This window comes from Oryctolagus cuniculus, chromosome 9, assembly GCF_051225735.1.
Source record: "Oryctolagus cuniculus isolate XC-2025 breed Fujian yellow rabbit chromosome 9, ASM5122573v1, whole genome shotgun sequence".
In the NCBI taxonomy this organism is placed as follows: domain Eukaryota; kingdom Metazoa; phylum Chordata; class Mammalia; order Lagomorpha; family Leporidae; genus Oryctolagus; species Oryctolagus cuniculus.
The window spans coordinates 123,629,371-123,647,660 of record NC_142875.1 but is presented as its reverse complement, the minus strand read 5'-3'; the positions used below and the strand labels follow the sequence as shown (position 1 = coordinate 123,647,660).

Genomic DNA, 18,290 nt, shown 5'->3' with positions numbered 1-18,290 from the left:
TGATTTTACTCTGCATGGGCTGACGTTGAGTCACTGCATTTTGCTCAGAAACACTTTGGAGGAGTTGAGACGCCTGTGTGCGGTGGATGGACAGCTGCTGAGCTGGCCGTCAGATTCGCCTTGAACCCCTCGTGTCCTGCACCTGCAGCGTCTGTGGGCTCAGCAGCCATCTTTGTTAATGATTAGCCAGTACAGGGTTGGGGCTGTATATGAATCCACACCTGGAAAACACTCCCCTAACATAAAACTACACTGAAGAGACTAGCTGATTGGCATGTTCACCAAGAGAGCAGAGTTGTTTGTGCTAAAAATAAAACGAATGTTTAGCAAGAGCTACTGCGCAGAACAAGGCGCAGAGACCTGCTCAGAGCCATGTCCCCCTTTCTCTGAGACCCCGGGTTCACCGCGAGAAAGAAATTCTATTTAAAAGGAAAATGGTGGTTATTAAGCACGCTGGGTTTAGGCTCAGACACCTGGATTCTTAACACCCGGGGACCACAGGCCAAGTCCTCAAACTCTACCGCCCTTGATTTCCTCCTATGCAAAGTGGGGGCAATGAGACCTACCCTATAAGCTCCACAGTCTTTTTTCGCATGGAGCCATGTATCTGTAGTAGCAGAGCTTCCGGCCCACCGCATTTATAGGGTGCACCACCTGAGTGCCTGCCCGTGTCCGTCCCTTGGGAAAATCCTTGTTTGCTAGGAAACTTCTACGGCAGTCAGTAGTGTGCCCGTGGGCTGGAATCCCGTTCTTGCCATCTTTTGACATTTCTCCGAAGCCTGAGCGTTGCCTGTGATGGCCAAGGAAGAGTTCCTGTCTGGGCCACCGAGCTGCTCTGCTTCTCACTTTGGGCCCCCATCAGGGACTTCTTTGGCCAAAGGAAAAACAGGTGGCGTGAGCCTGGTTACCACCGTGCGGGCCTCCCCTTCTCATTTCCCGTTTTTGTCTTTCTAGTCATGCTGTATTTGCATTTCGCGCCCCACCACTCGAAGGAGCTGCTGTTTCTGCTCTCTCACGCCCAGGCTCAGCACTTCCCCGCCTGTGGCAGCTGTTAGAATGGAAACACTGTGGGCTTTCTAATGCTGCTGCCTCGGCCTCGGTTCTAATCCTGGCCCTGCTATTTGCAAGCTGTGTGATGAACAGTGACTTCTCTGAACTCGAGCCTGCTCATCTGTGCAAACGGAAGTCGAAGCTTCTTCACGGGGTTTTTGGGTGGCTAAAGGAGGCTGCATACGTGCGTGCCGAGTGTGTGCAGTTGCTGATTGAGTTAGTGTGACCTCCTCCTGTTTCCTCTTTGCTGTGTCTTCCTTTCATGCTGTAAGTGATGTTCTGTGCATCTTTCCTTCCTGATCCTCTCCCTTTCTTCTTCGTCTTCTTCACTCAGGGTTTTGGGCGTTTTAGCTGAACGCTTAGACGAAGCACATGACCTCGGCTCTCAGAGAGCCCGGGTTCAAATGTCAGACCTCGGATCTCGCTGTTCCCTCACTCCAAACATGTTGCGACTTGCCCGGACGCTGGGGCCAATGACAGGGCTCACCTCACAGGCTGGGGCGATGATTGAGATACTGGTGCGTGGAGAAAGCCGAGAACACAGTGGTCAGTGCAGGCCCTATTCTCCGTCTCTTCCTGATTCGTTTTTAAATCTTGCCTTTTCCTTCTCATTCATCATGAACGATGTGCTTTCATCTTCTAACCTCACGTTTCCTCTTTCAGATGGACTTTTTCCTTTTCTGCCAAATGACTCTCTTGCCTACGCGGGTGTTAGAACACTGTTCAAGGTCATCATTCTGTTACCGCTATGTCGGGGCACACTTGCTTCCATGTTTATATTTTTATTCCTTTTGAGGGCTCAAGATTGTGCACTGTAGCCATTTAGGGAGAAAACTGAGGTCGTTTTTACGACGTTGAAGGATCGGTTATCTCTCAATTTCCCTCTGCCTGTGATACACACATATTCTCCTTTTCTGCTGCGCCCACCCTTCTGAGTTCATCACTGCTGCTTCTTTCATGTTCACCACCTCATCCACTAACTCACCCAGTTAGTTTAGTTCATAATTCACTTCCTGTTAGTTCATCTGCCTAATAGAGGAAGAAACAGATGCTCCCAGTGGTCTTGCTGTGTATCTTGACTGGTCTTAAGTTTAAATCAGGAACTGCCACGTTCCTCTGATTTGATGATCAGAGAACCTGGTTTTAATTTTTTTTCACCCTAAAAAAGTAAATCCTTGGTGAGGAATAGAGATTCCCCAGTGGCTCAGTGGAGATATAGCCATCACTATCAATACAGTTTCCCACCTCTACAATGTGGCCTATTCCCGGGTTTGGGGCCAGCATGGGGCGCGGCAGGTTAAGCCGCCACCTGCGATGCCGGCATCCCATTTGAGTGCTGAGTGGAGAACTGGCTGTTCCACGTCTGAGCCAGCTCCCTGCTGATGTGTGTGGGAAAGGAGCACGAGATGGCCCAAGCGCTCGGGCTCCTGTCACCCACGGGCCAGACCCAGATGGAGGCCCAGGCTCCTGGCTTCAGCCTGGCCCTGCTCAGGCCATTAGGGTCACTGGGGGGAGTGAACCAGCAAATGGAATATCTCTCTCTCTCTTTCTCTCTTTCTCTCCCTCCCTCTCCCTCCCTCTCCCCCTCTCTCTTGCTTGCTCTTCCTCTGTCTGTAACTCTGCCTTTCAAATAAACAAGTAAACCTTTTCTTTTTTTTCTTTTTTTTAACAGGCAGAGTGGACAGTGAGAAAGAGAGAAAGGTCTTCCTTTTTTCGTTGGTTCACCCCCCAATGGCCGCTGCGGCCGGCACACTGCACTGATCCGAAGCAAGGAGCCAGGTGTTTCTCCTGGTCTCCCATGCGGATGCAGGGCCCAAGGACCTGGGTCATCCTCCACTGCACTCCTGGGCCACAGCAGAGAGCTGGCCAGGAAGAGGGGCAACCGGGACAGAATCTGGTGCCCCAACTGGGACTAGAACCCAGTGTGCCCACGCCACAGGCGGAGGATTAGCCTATTGAGCTGCGGTGCCGGCCGACAAATAAACCTTTAAAAAAAAAAAAAAAAAGGAAGGAAGGAAGGAACTGTCCTGTTCTTGGGTTCCAGACTTTGTCTGCTGTTGCTCTGTCATGCTCAGCTGCTGCTGCTGCTGCTTTTTTTTTTTTTTTTTTTTTTTTTTTTTTTTTTTTTGACAGGCAGAGTGGACAGTGAGAGAGACAGAGAGAAAGGTCTTCCTTTGCCGTTGGTTCACCCTCCAATGGCCGCCGCCGGTGCGCTGCGACCGGCGCACCACGCTGATCTGATGGCAGGAGCCAGGTGTTTCTCCTGGTCTCCCATGGGGTGCAGGGCCCAAGCACTTGGGCCATCCTCCACTGCACTCCCTGGCCACAGCAGAGGGCTGGCCTGGAAGAGGGGCAACCAGGACAGAAGCTGGCGCCCCGACCGGGACTAGAACCCGGTGTGCCGGCACCGCAAGGCGGAGGATTAGCCTAGTGAGCCGCGGCGCCAGCATATGCTCAGCTTCTTTACTCTATGCCAGTAGCACCATGGTGCCCGAGCCGCGGGGCCCACACCCTGCTCCCCTGCACGGTTCTGGCCCAGGATGGTCACTGGCCCTAGGCTCTGGACCAAGTGCCCCTGGATTCTGCACATGCCCCTGCCTCTTTCGCCTGCTCTCATACACAAGGAGCAAACACTGCCAGAGTCACACCAGCAGTCCCAGTAACTGAACACGTAGGAGGTCCCAGGTTCTGGGCTACAATGTTTACACACTCCCTCTCAGCCAGTCTTCAGAGGTACCATTTTAATTCCCTGTTTACAAATTAGAGAACTCAGAAAGGGTGAGTAACTTCCTCAAGGTCATTTAGCTCGTCTTTCCTCAAGTTCATGTAACTGGTGCCAGGACCTGCAGCCCCACCTTTCTGACCCCCAAGCCTGCCTTCTTTCTGTTTCATGCCTCCTCAGGAGGGACTCCAGAGGAAGGCATGGAGGGAACCCCTGGCACTCGTAGCGCTTCGCCGAGGCCCTGCGAGCTGATTGCAGAGCCATACTCTACTTTGATAATGTTCAGAACATGGAGATCCTGTCTCTGACCTGTAGGCTGGGCCCTGTGCTAGCACTCAGTATACACTGGGTCAGAACACATCCTCAAAACACACACTGAAGAGAGAGGAAACTTGTCTGTGCAGATCAGCAGAGTGCACGCTGCAGAGAATCCCAGGAACCCACCCGTGCCTTGAGGTATCAGGGACCTAAGGGAGAAATGAAGTCTGAGGCCACGGGCCATTTCCCATCCCCTTCTTTTTTTTTTTTTTGACAGGCAGAGTGGACAGCGAGAGAGAGAGACAGAGAGAAAGGTCTTCCTTTACCGTTGGTTCACCCTCCAATGGCCGCCGCGGCTGGTGCACTGTGGCCGGCGCACCACGCCGATACGAAGGCAGGAGCCAGGTGCTTCTCCTGGTCTCCCATGCGGGTGCAGGGCCCAAGGACCTGGGCCATCCTCCACTGCACTCCCTGGCCACAGCAGAGAGCTGGCCTGGAAGAGGGGCAACCGGGACAGAATCCGGCGCCCCGACTGGGACTAGAACCCGGTGTGCCAGCACCGCAAGGCGGAGGATTAGCCTAGTGAGCCACGGCGCTGGCCCCCCATCCCCTTCTTGAGTGACTGCTCGGTTCAGCATAGTTCAGTTCAAATGGAGGTTTTCACTGTGTGTCCACTGGAAACCTAACGGCTAAAAAGCAGGGGCTGGAAGCCTTCCTGAGGCTCCTCCAAATGCTGGGCCTCTCCCCGAAGGAAAACAAAGGCATTGTGCAGCGCCAGCCTCCCTGGCAGCTTCGGGAATACCAGGCTCGTGCTTCCTCGGCATCGGGGCCCATTTGTCACTGGGAACACGAGCTACAACTTCTCCCAGCTCAGACTTTGCCGCTGGAGCTAAGTCTAGCCCACAGGATTCCTGATGATTGAGACCACCAGGGCGTCAGCTACTTGGTGCTCATGAAACAGCAGTAGCCGGAATTCGTGGAAGCCCTCGCTGGCAGGTGGCGGGCATGCAGGAGTGCCACCTCCGTCATAAATAAGGCTGTGTCTTTATCATCATGCTGACTACATGCCTCCTTGATAATATTTTCTAAAAATAATCCAAGGCGCAGAATGGTGTCACCACCAGTTCTTGTGTTTATTCAGTTGTACATGGATTCATTGAAAAAATATTTAAGTCCTGAGTGTGTGGCAGACTCTATTCTAGGTGCAGGAGTGCAGCAATGCATGAGTCATTCAAGGTCACTGCTCTCATGAAGCTCAAATCCGGTGGAGGAGACAGAAAATAAACAAGCAGAGAAAACGATGTATTTATTTGTTTGTTTGAGGGTGAGGGGGATGAGAGAGAGAGAATGATTGACAGATAGGGAATGAGAAACAGAGAGAGACCTCTGTCTGAGACTGCTGGTTCACTCCCCAATGCCTGCAACCTCTGGGGCTGGGTGAGCTATAGCCAGGAGCTAGGAACTCAACCCAGGAACCCAGTTACTGTGACACTCGAACCATCACCTGCAGCCTGCTAGGATATGCATTAGGAAGCTGGACTCAGGAGCTGATGCCAGGGATGGAACCTGGCGCTCTCATGTGGGACGTGGCTGGCCTAATCAACTTATTGACCACTAGAACAAGTGCTCCAGAATGTTGTAGGGGAAGAAGATTCCTGGCAGAGGGAACAAGTGCTAAGGCCCTGCAGTAGCTACAAGAGAGGTATGTTTTCAGAAAAGGAGGAAGCCAGTGTGGCTGGAATAAAGTGCCTGAGTAGGACAATGGGCCAGGCACGTGGAAGGGAGGCTGCAGCCACAGGACACCAGGCTTATGGGGCGTGGTTAGAGCTTGGGTTTTCTTCTAAGCACAACAGGAAAATGTTGAAGAGTTTAGATGGGAGATGACATGATACAAGGGTACTATGAAAGTTCGTGGAAAATGGCAAGTTTATATTGGTAAAAAAATTTTGAAATCTGTATAGTTTTCTTCATAATACATATTTGCCATGTACTTTAAAAAAAAAGATTTGTTTATTTATAAGAGGCAGAGTTACAGAGAGAGAGAGAGAGAGAGATTTTCCATCAGCTGTTTACTACCCAAATGGCCTCAACAACTGGGGCTTGGCCAGGCGGGAACCCAGGAGCTCCCTCTGGGTCTCCCAGGTGGGCGCAAGGGCCCAAGCGCTTGGGTCATCTTCCGTTGCTATCCCAGGTGCATCAGCAGGGAGCTGGATCAGAAGTGGAGCAGCCGAAACTCAAATTGGCACCCATGTGGGATGCTGGTGCTGCAGGCCATAGCATAACCCTCAATGCCACAGCGCAGGCTCTGCCATGTGCTGTTTGAAGATACCTTCTATACAGTTTCAAAATTTTACACACTTAAAGATGACTCATGGAGGGGGAGGGGGAGGGGAGGGGGAGGGAGAAGGAAAGAGGGAGAGCGAGAGGGAGTGTGGACACCACAGAAGTAGAGGCAGGGAGAGCAGTTAGGAGGCCACTGGTCGCAGGAGGCAGGTGAGAGGCGGGTGGTGAGACCTTGATGTAATTGGGAAGTGATTCACTCCGAATTTGCTCTTGGACTGAAGGACAATAACAGAAAGAGATAATTTATGGTTACCATGGTTTTGACCTGACATAGTGACTTAGAGAGCCAATCATTACATTTTCAGGAATTTTACAAGCTGGCTCTTAAATATGTTCAGTATGACAATTAGAGTATATAAACTCACAATTGAATAAGCGATACTAAAAGTAGAGGAGACAGCATGCAGCATGTATGACTTCCTAATGAGTTCGCTTTTCCTGTGTTTGTACTGCTCTTGCTGGCACTGAGGTTGTTTATTGTGGCATGTCTGGTTGGTGGAGATACCATAGGAGGGTGAGTTGCATAGTTTTACTGTGTTTGATGATGTCACATTGGCAATTTGAAACCAGCCACAGTAGGAGTATTGACACCAAAGAAGTAGGCAGACTTTGTACATGAGGGCTGAAATTATTGTTGTCTTCACTGTTAAGAAAATGATGGTGGATGGGGTTGGCTTTGTGGCATATAGGGTAAAGCTGCCTCCTACAGTGCTGGCATCACATATGTGCACTAGAACGTGTCCTGGTGGCTCCACTTCCAATCCAGTTGCCTGCTTATGTCCAGGGATGAGAAACAGAAAATGGCCCAAGTTTTTGAGTTCCTGCATTCACGTGGGAGATCAGATTAAGCTCCTGACTGCTGGCTCTGGCCTTGTAGCCATCTGAAAAGTGAACCAATGGATGGAAAATCTCTCTGTCTCTGTCTCTGTCTGTCTCTCTCTCTCTGAGTTCCAAAATAAATAAATGAATCTTTTTTTAAATAATGGGGGGAAGTGCTAATAATGCAGATTAGACTTTAGAAACATGTGTTGTCCATAGTCACTGGACTATGAAAAACAGTATACAGAGAAAATATTCTTCGACTACTCCAGTATTGTCTGAGACATCACCAGTTCCCCTTTAATCTTTCAATCTAGGAACTAAACGTTATCCCAAAGCAATAGTTTAATTATTGTAATGGTTGAAGAAAAAATATAGCTTTTTTAAAAAAAAAAAAACTTTATTTACTTATTTGAGAGTTAGAGTTAAAGACAGAGAGAGGGAGAGACAGAGAGAAAGGTCTTCAATCCACTGGTTCACTTCCCAAATGGCCACAATGACTGCAGCTGGGCTGATCTGAAGCCAGGAGCCAGGAGCTGCTTCCGGGTCTCCCATGTGGGTGCAGGGACACAGCATTTGGGCCATCTTCCACTTCTTTCCCAGGCCATTAGCAGAGAGCTGGATCAGAAAAGGAACAAATGAGTGTGAACTGGCACCCAAATGGGATGCCGGCATCCCAGGCGGAGGCTTAGCCTATTGTGCCACAGCACCAGCTCTAGTTGTTTCATTTTGAAGATAAAATTAGGTATAAACAAAATTTAAAATAGCTTTATCTTCTGCACATGATTTTAAAAAGTATTTATTTATTTGAAAGAGATTCTCAAATGCCTGCAACCTGCTAGGGTTGGGCTGAGGCCCAAACCAGGAGCTGGAAACTCAATGTGTGTCTCCCATGTGGGTGGCAGGGACCAATTACTTGAGCCATCACCACTGCCTCCCAGGATCTGCGTTAGCAGGAAGCTGGAGTCAGGAGCCAGAGCTAACGTGCATACTCTGGTCCAGGACTTGGGTGCCTTAAGTACTAGCTCAAATGTCCTCCCCTGCTTTCTGCATAGCTGAGTGGAGCGCGTTGGCAGCCTTCATATGAGAACTCTGCAGTGGACTGCCTTGGACCGCAGGGCCCCCTGTGGCATGCACAGGTGAGTCAGATCTTCTGTGCCAGCTGCAATACAAGGTCCAGGAGGCCAGGGGCTTTGTCTGTGTGCTGCTCATGCGTTGCAGGAACTTTGAACAGTGCCTGAAACACAATACATATTTCATAAATATGTGCTGCCTGGATGGATGGCTTTTCTGTTGCACTAGTGGAAGCTTTGTAAGAAGGAATGCTTTGGACAGAAGCTCAGAAACCCAACTGGGGATGTGGGGAAGCTGGAGCGAGCACGCTGTGCTGGACAACAGCAAGAGGAAAATAAACACTGTATAGGCACCTGTTTTTTCACGGTTGAGAAGAGATCTAAATAGGAAAGGGTGGTGGCTATAATATAAATATCCTGGAATGAATACATCGCCTTTCACTGTGTCTCCTTGTTCTCTCTAGCATCACCAAAGGATTTAGTCATGTTTCATGGTTTTGCTTGGTATTTCGGCAAAAGCCGATCTCATGCTGGCTTTACAGCGTGATTGTTTTACCAAAAAGCCAAAAAAAAAAAAAAAAGTTCCAAAGACTAATAGTGCAGCAACACATTAAATATATACTTGCCCCTTTTTTATTTCCAAGTCCCACTTGCAAACTCCACCAAGATCTGCCATTTCAGTGTCTAAAATGCAATGTAGAAGAATTTCTCTGTATTAAAAAATTCTGGACGTGATGGTTACAGCCACTCATTTCTCAACCACTGTTCACACTGGCCGATGAATAGCATTCTTGAGTATTCTAGTGAGCAGAGCCAAACAAGTGACTTCAGACTTTAAAATCCCAAGAGTGATTTTGGCCTGGCTTTGACTTTCCCAGAGGCAAAAATATCCTCACGCCTAGCACATCACAAACACCAGTGCTGACCATCCCTCTCCAGGTTTTTCTTTTTTTTTTTTTTTTTTTTTACAGGCAGAGTGGATAGTGAGAGAGAGACGAAGGTTTTCCTTTTTGCCGTTGGTTCACCCTCCAATGGCCGCCGCGGCCAGCACGCTGTGGCAGGTGCATCGCGCTGATCCGAAGGAGGGAGCCAGGTGCTTCTCCTGGTCTCCCATGTGGGTGCAGGGCCCAAGCACCTGGGCCATCCTCCACTGCACTCCCTGGCCACAACAGAGAGCTGGCCTGGAAGAGGGGCAACCGGCACAGAATCCGGTGCCCCGACTGGGACTAGAACCCTGTGTGCCGGCGCCACAGGCGGAGGATTAGTCTATTGAGCCGCGGCGCAGGCCCCCTCTCCAGGTTTTAAGATAGATCTAAAAATTCAGAAACCCGATGGCTCCTTCCAGATCCATCAGGACTCCCAGCGTCGGGCTTTCTGCTGCTTTATAACCAGGTATCCTCAGCTGTGGGCCTCAGGAGTCTCCATTAACACATCCTCGACTAGTCAGATGGATTAGAATAGGCAGATGGCTCGCCAAATTGAAAATGGACAAAGATTTGCACAAAAATAAAAAAAGACTTGTACTTGACTTTGTTTTTGAAAGTAAACTTGTAAATAAGCCCTCTTTGAAGTATATTTATGCTGTACAAGGGATCTTCAAAATGTTCATAGAAAATACACTTTGTATCTAACTCCATTTTTCCATAGACTTTTTTAAAGTCCCCTCAGATGTATAGGGCAAACAAACAACGTAGTCATTCCTGGGAAAATTAAATCATTAGCTTCAATAAAAAATATAATTCAACCAGTGTTACAATAACTGATTGAGAGGTTAAAATGTGAATGGGCGATAATTGTGAGGGTGTCATATAGACATTGTCACAAAGATGCGAGTCCGCTGCTCGGTATCACATATTCAGCAGTGTGAGGTCACCACCAGGCTTCATGCGAAGCCATGCACACGAGTCTAGTGTGGGCAAGACAGAGCACCGTGCACCGCCTCGAGTCAGGTCCGTTTCTGCTCTCTCCCACGTGCTGCTTTTCTTATGGCTACTGTGAGCTTGGCCTTGAGCCCTTCCTGACACAATCAAGAGGGAGCTATAAACCATGGGTGCCCTGGGTTAGAATGGTGTTCAGTTGCCCGGAATTGTCTTCAAGTTTGAGACAGCACACCATATAGCATAGTTATGTGCTCATGTGTCTTCTGACATTCCAGAGGGTATGAGGAAGTACTGACCTTGAGAACACAGGCATACAAATGCGGAAGGATCTAAATTCTAGAATTTTCCTTTAAAATGTCAGATGCAGTCTGTATGGGAGTGTGTGCATGTGTGTGGGGGGTATGTGGCAATGCACGCATGCACACGCTCATATACACACATTAACTATAATAATAGGTATCGTACTTGAGGAATGGGTCATCTCATTATTTGACCAGTGGAATTACCACATACGTCTCACAGAGAATATTCCCACCATATTATTATTGTTGCAGCTGTAGATAAGAGCAGCCAGTGTGTACTCAGAGGTAATAATGTGTGTATGGATGGCCTTGTGTGATTCTCATGAGAAACTCAAGAGTGAGACAGGATTTTCAGTAAGTGAGAGATGAGATTGAAAGAAGGTAAGTAACTTGCCCAAGGTCAAAGTCATACAAAGGTGAAGTTGGACTTCAACACTGCTGTTAGACCACTTTTGAGCCTAATTTTTTTTTACGCAAAAGCAAAACATTGAAATCATTGTGGTAGGGAGGCTGAGCGTTTAGCCCTCATCAGAGAACCTGGATGTGAATCCTGGCTCTGCCTCTTGACTTTGGAGCAGTGATGGCTCAAGCAGTTGGGTTTCTGCCACCCATGGGGAGACCTGGATCGAGTTCCTGGCTCCTGGTTTTTGCCCAGCCTGTCCTACCAATGGTGGGTATCTGGAGATAAACCAGAGAATGAGAACCCTATCTCTTTGTCCATCTCTCTCTCTCTCTCTCTCTCCCCCTATTCCCCTCCCCCATCTCTTTACCACTCAAATAAGTAATACAAATTTTAGAAAAGAAATTGTTGGGGAGTAAAGTTTTTCATTTGATGACTTAGAAAATAACTTGTTCATAAGCAGTGCCACTATAGTCACCAATTATCTTCTGATAGATGTACAGTCATGAGAATTATGGATAAGTCAGCTTTTGTTGAATTTTTACAAATACATACAGCAACACAAACAAATAGACATAGGACATTAGGGATGGAATGCACAAACTTCATCATACTTATAACCAACTTAAAAATAGCTTTTATATGTCAGGAGAGTAATCCTTATATTCATCAACTTACAGGAAATGCTGTTCTACAGAAGATAAATGTCAAAGAAGAAAAATGCCATTCGTGTGAAATCCAACATGGCGTGCAGGGTTTCAAGTTGCAAGCTTTAAATAAAGAGTTATGCTCAATGAGGAACAATAAGAATTCCTGTGTTTTAAAAAATCCAGGATTTGCAAGAGATGCCGGCAGGTCTGAGTGTGCGGCCATACAGATGAGAAGAGTAGTTGTAGTAGATTAGCCGGAAGTGATCAGACGGACCTGGCCTTTTGTCCACCGTGATCCCTGTGAAGTCTTCATTTATTTTGAAGACATTTCGGAATGGAAATGCCACAGAGAAGCGCAACTGAGAGCAGCTCATCATAATAAAGGAAGCTTTTTCAGAAAGAGAAATGCATCACCTTAGACTTTGTGTTTCCACCTGATGTAGATAAGCTTCCGGCAAGCCATGCTTGAAACAAGGTGAAAGTGAGTTCAAATGTTACAGAATGCAAGATGTCAATATCATAAAGTGCTAAGTAGAGGCACTAGAGCTTGCCCCGCCCCCTGACATATACTCTATAAGGCAGCACTTCCTGTTGGTCCATTCCGTTTGCTCACTGCTATCTCAGAAAGTCAGTTCTAAAACATTCGACGGGATCATCCACTGCCTAGTTTTATTCAGATCACTACAGGTCTCCTCCAGCACTGCCTGGGACAACACATGACACACATCTTACTCCATTCGCTCCACGCAGCATAACCTGAAGTCAGTCCCCTGATTAGAACCTGGGGAAGGTGCTGAGTCTCTCGAGAATCACACTCTGGTGGAGATGAGCCGGCCCCCAGCAAAGAGCAGGCAGAGCCAGGGCATGGAGGATGTGGCCAGCCAGCAGGGTCCTCATCACTGGGGTCCTGAAGAAGTGCACCTGCACCCAGGTAGCTTATAGGCTGCATCCTATAAGCTGAACTCATTGAGGCATTGACTGGTGGTTCCTTTCTGCCTCTCAAAAGCCAGCACCACTGTATCTCCCTCTACCTCTCTTCTGTCTCTTTCTTTCAGTTCAGGGAGCCGTGTTGTGCTCATCTGGATAACCCCAGGTAATCTTGTCTTCTCAAGCTTCTTGGTTCTTTGTTTTTTAAGATTTTGTATTTATTTTATTTTAAAGGCAGAGTGACAGAAGGGCAGAGAGACAGAGAGACAGAGAGAGACAGATACATCTGCTAGATCACTCCCCAAATAACTGCAATAGCTAGAGCTGGGCTGGACTGAAGCCAGGAGCCAGGACCTCCATCTGGGTCTCCCATGTGGGTGGCAGGGGCCCAAGCACTTGGGCCAAATTCTGCAGCTTTCCCAGCCATAATATTAGGGAAGTGCAGTGGAAGTGGAGCAGCCGGGATTTGAACCGGTGCTCATTTGGATGCCAGAGTTGCAGGAGGCCTGACTTGCTATGCCACAACACCTGCTGCTCGAGCTCCTTCCTTTAGTTATAGCTGCAAAGTCCCTGCTGCCATGTAAAGTGATCTGTTCTCTGGTTCCAGGGATTAGAGAGAGCTGGGGAGACGTCTTTCCAGCAAGGGTCATTTGCATATGTATAACACTGTTCATGGGCCATACAAAATTATCAAATTAAAAATTAGTCTGCTATAGAGTTATTGAATTTTAAATTCCACCTGCAGTTGCTTTGGCAGGATCAGACTACCCTTGGTTTAAGGTGTGGGTATCTTTGGGACCCCTTTATCCCACCTATGATGTATATAGAAAGAAATATGGCTGTTGGTCCAGTTATGGTAAGTAAGTACTGGAAGGGTGTTAAGCAAAAGACCTGAGCTGGCTTATGGTTTGCAGAATTCCTTCTGTGGGGGAGAAGGTAGAGGCAGGGAGACCAGACAGCCTGTGAGTGGGCTTGATGAAAGACGGCGGTTTTGTCCAGGTCTTTAGCAATAAAATGGAAAGGATTGTAGACATTCAAGAACTATTTCAGAACAGAAGAAACAGAACTTGCTGATGGACTGACCGTGTCAGATTAATTAAATAGAAGGCCAAGGGTGATCCCCAAAATTGGGGCTCAGTCACCCTGTGCCTGGTGGTATCACTGACAGCAAATGATGAAAACTGGAGGGCGTGCAGAGTCGAAGATGTAGCAGGCTGGGAGGGAAGTCAGCAAGTGGGAGGTTGGCTGGCTGATTCTGGAGCTTGTAATGGAGAGTAAAGGTGGGAACATGCACCTGCAAGTTGGCAGCATAAAGGTGGTCTTAGGAGCCGGGAGCCTGGGCAGGATGCTCCCGGGAGGAAGGTAGAAGAGAGCCGGAGCACACCCAGGAAGGCTCGGAGGCTAACGGGCCTTTCTCCCACGCACAGTGAGTCTGGCAAAGACGGATCCTTCATCAATTTCACAAACTGATGATGGACACAGGACAATTCTGGGGCCAGACAGTGTCAGAAATTAAGCTATATAAACTTAAGTAAATTGTTTTAAAAACAAAGATAAATACTCACAACTAGTCACTTCCTAGTTATTCTGCTATTAAGCTAAGTTCTTGAGGTTGTATCTTACATTTTCCTAACTCCATTTTCAAGGTCCTGGTGGCAATACTGACACCATGGAAATCAGCAAATGCTGCCCACGAGAAATTGACGTTTTGTGGATTGTGATGGAGAAAGTGACCAAGAAAAGGTTAGTCACATTGATTAGATCTAAAAGTGTATCATTATCTTGTGTAGTCTGCAGTCATTCTGTTGTGAACAACACAAACGATTGAGTAAACATTTTTCCAGTCTGTGAAAATTACTATCTGACTTAGTAAGGAAGTTGCTCATATTGACAAATGAGTGGGGCTGTAACCAATGTTTTTATTGTTTCACTTTCGCCTTAATCATTAACATAAAAGTATAAATCGTCATTCATGTTGGAATTATATCTGTGAATTCATCGCAACCATAGGTTGGCGAAGAATAAAATGGTTTAGAAAAAAATCAATAAAAACATTCAGCAAGAATCAATTAGCCATATGAATTTACAGGAGTGATGCATATTTCATTGCTATGTACAAATGTGTGCTTTGCTATGCATCCTTTATAGTAATAAAATGTACAATAAATCACACACACGTATACTTTCCTGAGAGGATTGTGTAAACAGTTAGCACACTACTTCCCTCTCAGCCTGAGTTATGTATACGTGATGTTATATGTGGTATCAAAATGTGCGTATTACTATTTACTATGGGATGTAACTAAAACAATCATAGAAAATTCGCACTGAGTATTTTAAAATGTTGGTAAGTTATATGATTTGGTTTCCAGTAAAATTAAAATGAATCTGTCGAATATCCTAGAACTTGGAGAGGATGATGGCTATAGTTTCTCCACATTTCCTGAATTTATGCTAGAAAATCAATATTTTTTTCTTCCTACACGAACGATGAGGATCCTAGTTTCCCTAGAGAAAAATAGGCTAAGAAACTGCCCTAGCTTTCTTAAAAGAGTGATTTGCTGATCACTCGGTGTTTGGACCTGATTAAAGCATCTCTATTTGCACTATGCAGTAGGATAGCTACCAGTGACAGGTGGCTCTTCACATTTAAATTCATTACAACGAAATAAAATTTAAAATTCAGTACCTCTGTTAAACTAAGCATAGTTCAAGTGTTTGGTCACCGCATGTGGCTAGCAGCTACCATATTGGACAGGTAGCGTAATAGAATATTTCCATCATTGCAAAAAGTTCCATTAGACAGCACTGATTTAGCAAGTGACTTGTACATAGAAGAAGCTCTACAATTGTTAATTTGGTCATGCAATTTTACCCTATTTCTTTAAGCTGAAAAATTCAACAGAATTGAGAATTTGCTTTTCAGGGGAAAATAAAACACCAAGAGTTATGGCGTGCCGGGATATATTCAGAGGTACCGTCTTCTTCCCGGGCCTCTCCTGCATGTCGGAAGGCGCTTGCTGAGTGAGGACATGCAGGCTGGGAGAAGGGTGGCACCTTGTCGTTCAAGGTCAGGCAAACAGTGGCAACTTAACCTTGTGCTCAGGGTTTCACACTCCAGGCCGCCATTCCTTCTGGCACCATGAGCCTGCTCTTCTCCCAGCAGAAATCAGAGAAGGTGAGTAGAAATGTTCCCTTTTTCGCCCAGATGTTTGGGAGGCCATTGCAGAGAGAGCAGTATAGACTGTGGACACTGATGCTGCAGACACAGTGCCGACCGATGACTCAGCCGCATGCCTCAGTTTCTTCCTTCTCTCCAAGTCATTTTCACAATAACTCATTTAGCGGATGTGCATTTAAATGGGTTAATATTTGCAAAACTGGAAGAGAGCATAGCGCAGAACAAATGCCACAAGGTGCTTGCTGTCATTATTAGACTTGCTGTGGTGAAGGAGACATCACCCAGAATCTCTTCCCTAACCCGCTACCAAAGTTTGCAGCTGAGTCCAGCCATGTCTTTCGTTTGAGAACCAAACAAGGCTTCAACTTCCGGCTAGCGTAGGCCAGCAGCATTTCCCCCTTGCCACGGTCGTACACATGTGGAACTGTGCGACCTCTCAGAAGGGTGGCCTGAATAATAAGATTTAAAAGCATAAGCTTGGGACTGGCCCTATTTCCAACTAGCACATGGAATAAAGCGGACCCTGCCTTATAGCTCATTAATGGAAAATCACATGGACAGGCCTGGCCTTCTGTGTTCGTGTTAATTCACCTGCTAGAAAAGAAAAGGATCATTGGAAGCAATGGGTTTACTTCTTGAACTTAAAATATGTTACTCAATTCTTCAGTTATTTTCGAACAGTCGTATTTTTCTGTGATCTGTCTAATTTTAACCGGGCAGCTGCAATGGGGAGAATTGCAGGCACTTTTGATTGTTCACCTGCCACGTCGCAGGTGCCCTCCGCACACTGTCACAACCGCGAGTCGGTGAGAGGCACTGCCTTCCCTGTGTCGCCTTTGAGAAAGCAGACTCCTTACGAAGTTGCCCAGGGTCACAGTGCTCCTCCAGGAAGCCAGCGCTGGACCCGTGGTCCTCCTCGTCTTGAACTCTGGGCAGCAAGGTGAAAACAGACAAGGACGGACGGAGACGTGTGACGTGTCTGCTTCATTGCCTTCAGTGCCTCTGCAGCAGTTTGTAAGATGAAAAAAAAAAAAAAAAAGCCTAGGTTCCGGAAAAATCATCAGTGCCATTATCCCACAACAAAACCAACTCAGAGCGGCCCCGGCCAGCCATGCCTGTGGAAGGAGTCGGGCCTCGCACGGGCCTGCTTTTGGCTTCCCGTCCCTGGCTTGTGTGGGTGAGTGTGGTCTGATGTGGCAGCCTCTGGAGCAGGAGACGCTGTCTTTCTGAAAACGCACTTAGGGCAAGGGGACTCTGGGACTGACAAGTGTAAGGTGGGTGTGGGGAGAGGGGTCCCGGGTGCAGACAGGAGATTCCTTCCCCGCCCGCAGTGCGCTCGCAGACCTGCTCGGGCCTCCCACATCCCACATCCGGCCCCCGGCCCTCCGGCCCCTGCGCTGACCCTCGCCGCTGCCTCCCCCGCGCCCACCAGCTTGGCGTCCTCACCGATTGGCTTCACTGGCTCTCAACCCTCCCACTTTGTTCCCGAGTCTGCGGCTTGACTCCTACGTCCTGGCACGGGGCTTGTTTCTCTCTGCACTCCTGGTAACCAAGCTCCTTGGCTTTGCCCCAGGACCCCCTCCTGTGAGCCACTGGGCCCAGCAGACCGGCAAGCTAAGCCCCGGCGCCCCCTCCCTGCGCCCAGCCTCGGAAAGCCGTGCCCCCGGAGGTTGCCGTGGTCTCTGGACCACCTGTGGAGCTCGCCTGGCCTCCCTCCAGCCCCTGAGGTCTCTCCGCCTCGCTGAGGCATACAGTGAAAGGAAGCGAAAGTCCTGCAAGCAACAAGTGCCAGCTTCCCAAGGCTGCTAGGGAGCGCCCTGCCAGGGCTTCCTGACCTCTGAGTGCAGATCACGTCGCACCTGGCACAGCGACAGCAGCGGTTCCCAGTGCTTCCCTGAAGCCCCTGCAGCCCACCCGGTGCCTGCAGTTCTGGGTGCGCATCCAACCCTCCGTGCTGCTGGCTTCCTAATGTTCACATGCCCGGTCAGGCCAAGGAATAAACATGCAGCGCCCCCAGCGCAGGGAGCGGGACCCTGCCGGCGACAGCCATGCCAGCTTTGGAAAGCTGTGCAGGGGCGGGAGGGTGGGAGCCGGTCTCATGTTCCCCGCTCCCGACAGGTGGAAGGACTCTTGAGATGAGATGACTTGGCCATGACTTGTCATTTAGGCGATTCCTGGAACAGCTGCACTTCAGTTCATCTTTAGTGTGGTGGAGCATCCCCAGGAGTCGTTTGACAAACAGTGGTGGGGCTGTTCTCTGCTCATCCTCCTCCTAGGCACAGGGGCAGGGCCGCAACCAGCTCAGGAGTCTGTCTTGCAAACAGCCCAAGTGTTATGCGGGAGAAGTTCAGGGGCAACAGAAGCTTCTAGAAGGAGACAGACCTGGTCTCGGAACTCGATTTCTCATGAAGAGGAGCACGAGGAAGACAAGAAGGGAGCTAGGATGAGGGTTCCGATCAGAACAGCCTGTGCAAAGGCCCTGGGGGCTGGAGAGCAAGGGGCATTAAACAAATGTGACAGAGAGCTGGGATTCCGCAGGGCAGAGGGGAGGCGAGCTGAGAGAGGACATGCAGCGTGCACGCCGGAGCCAGCCCACAGGGCACGGAGGTCTCCATTTGTACTTGAACTTAATGGAAGCAGGAAGCGGTTAAGGAGTTTTGATCGGCATGCTGATTGGATTCCGTG

General features: G+C 48.5%; 2 long non-coding RNA genes across 7 annotated transcripts in view; one reads left to right on the top strand and one right to left on the bottom strand.

Annotated features, from left to right (window-relative positions):
* Window positions 1–18,290, top strand: part of LOC108176986 (uncharacterized) — a 63,996-nt gene that overhangs the window by 37,172 nt on the left and 8,534 nt on the right. For 2 of the 6 annotated variants that reach the window (XR_016213601.1, XR_016213598.1), the window contains exon 5: window positions 11,528–11,663. This is a non-coding gene — a long non-coding RNA (uncharacterized LOC108176986). Of the gene's footprint in view, window positions 1–8,247; window positions 8,334–11,527; window positions 11,664–14,070; window positions 14,168–15,632; window positions 17,657–18,290 lie in introns of those variants that run through there. The other 4 variants (XR_016213602.1, XR_016213599.1, XR_016213596.1 and 1 more) reach the window with 3 other exon arrangements.
* LOC149124754 (uncharacterized) lies at window positions 11,360–17,639 on the bottom strand. Its single transcript, XR_016213619.1, has 2 exons — window positions 17,441–17,639; window positions 11,360–16,607 (listed from the first exon to the last, which is right to left on the bottom strand). It is a non-coding gene; the product is annotated as an uncharacterized LOC149124754 (long non-coding RNA).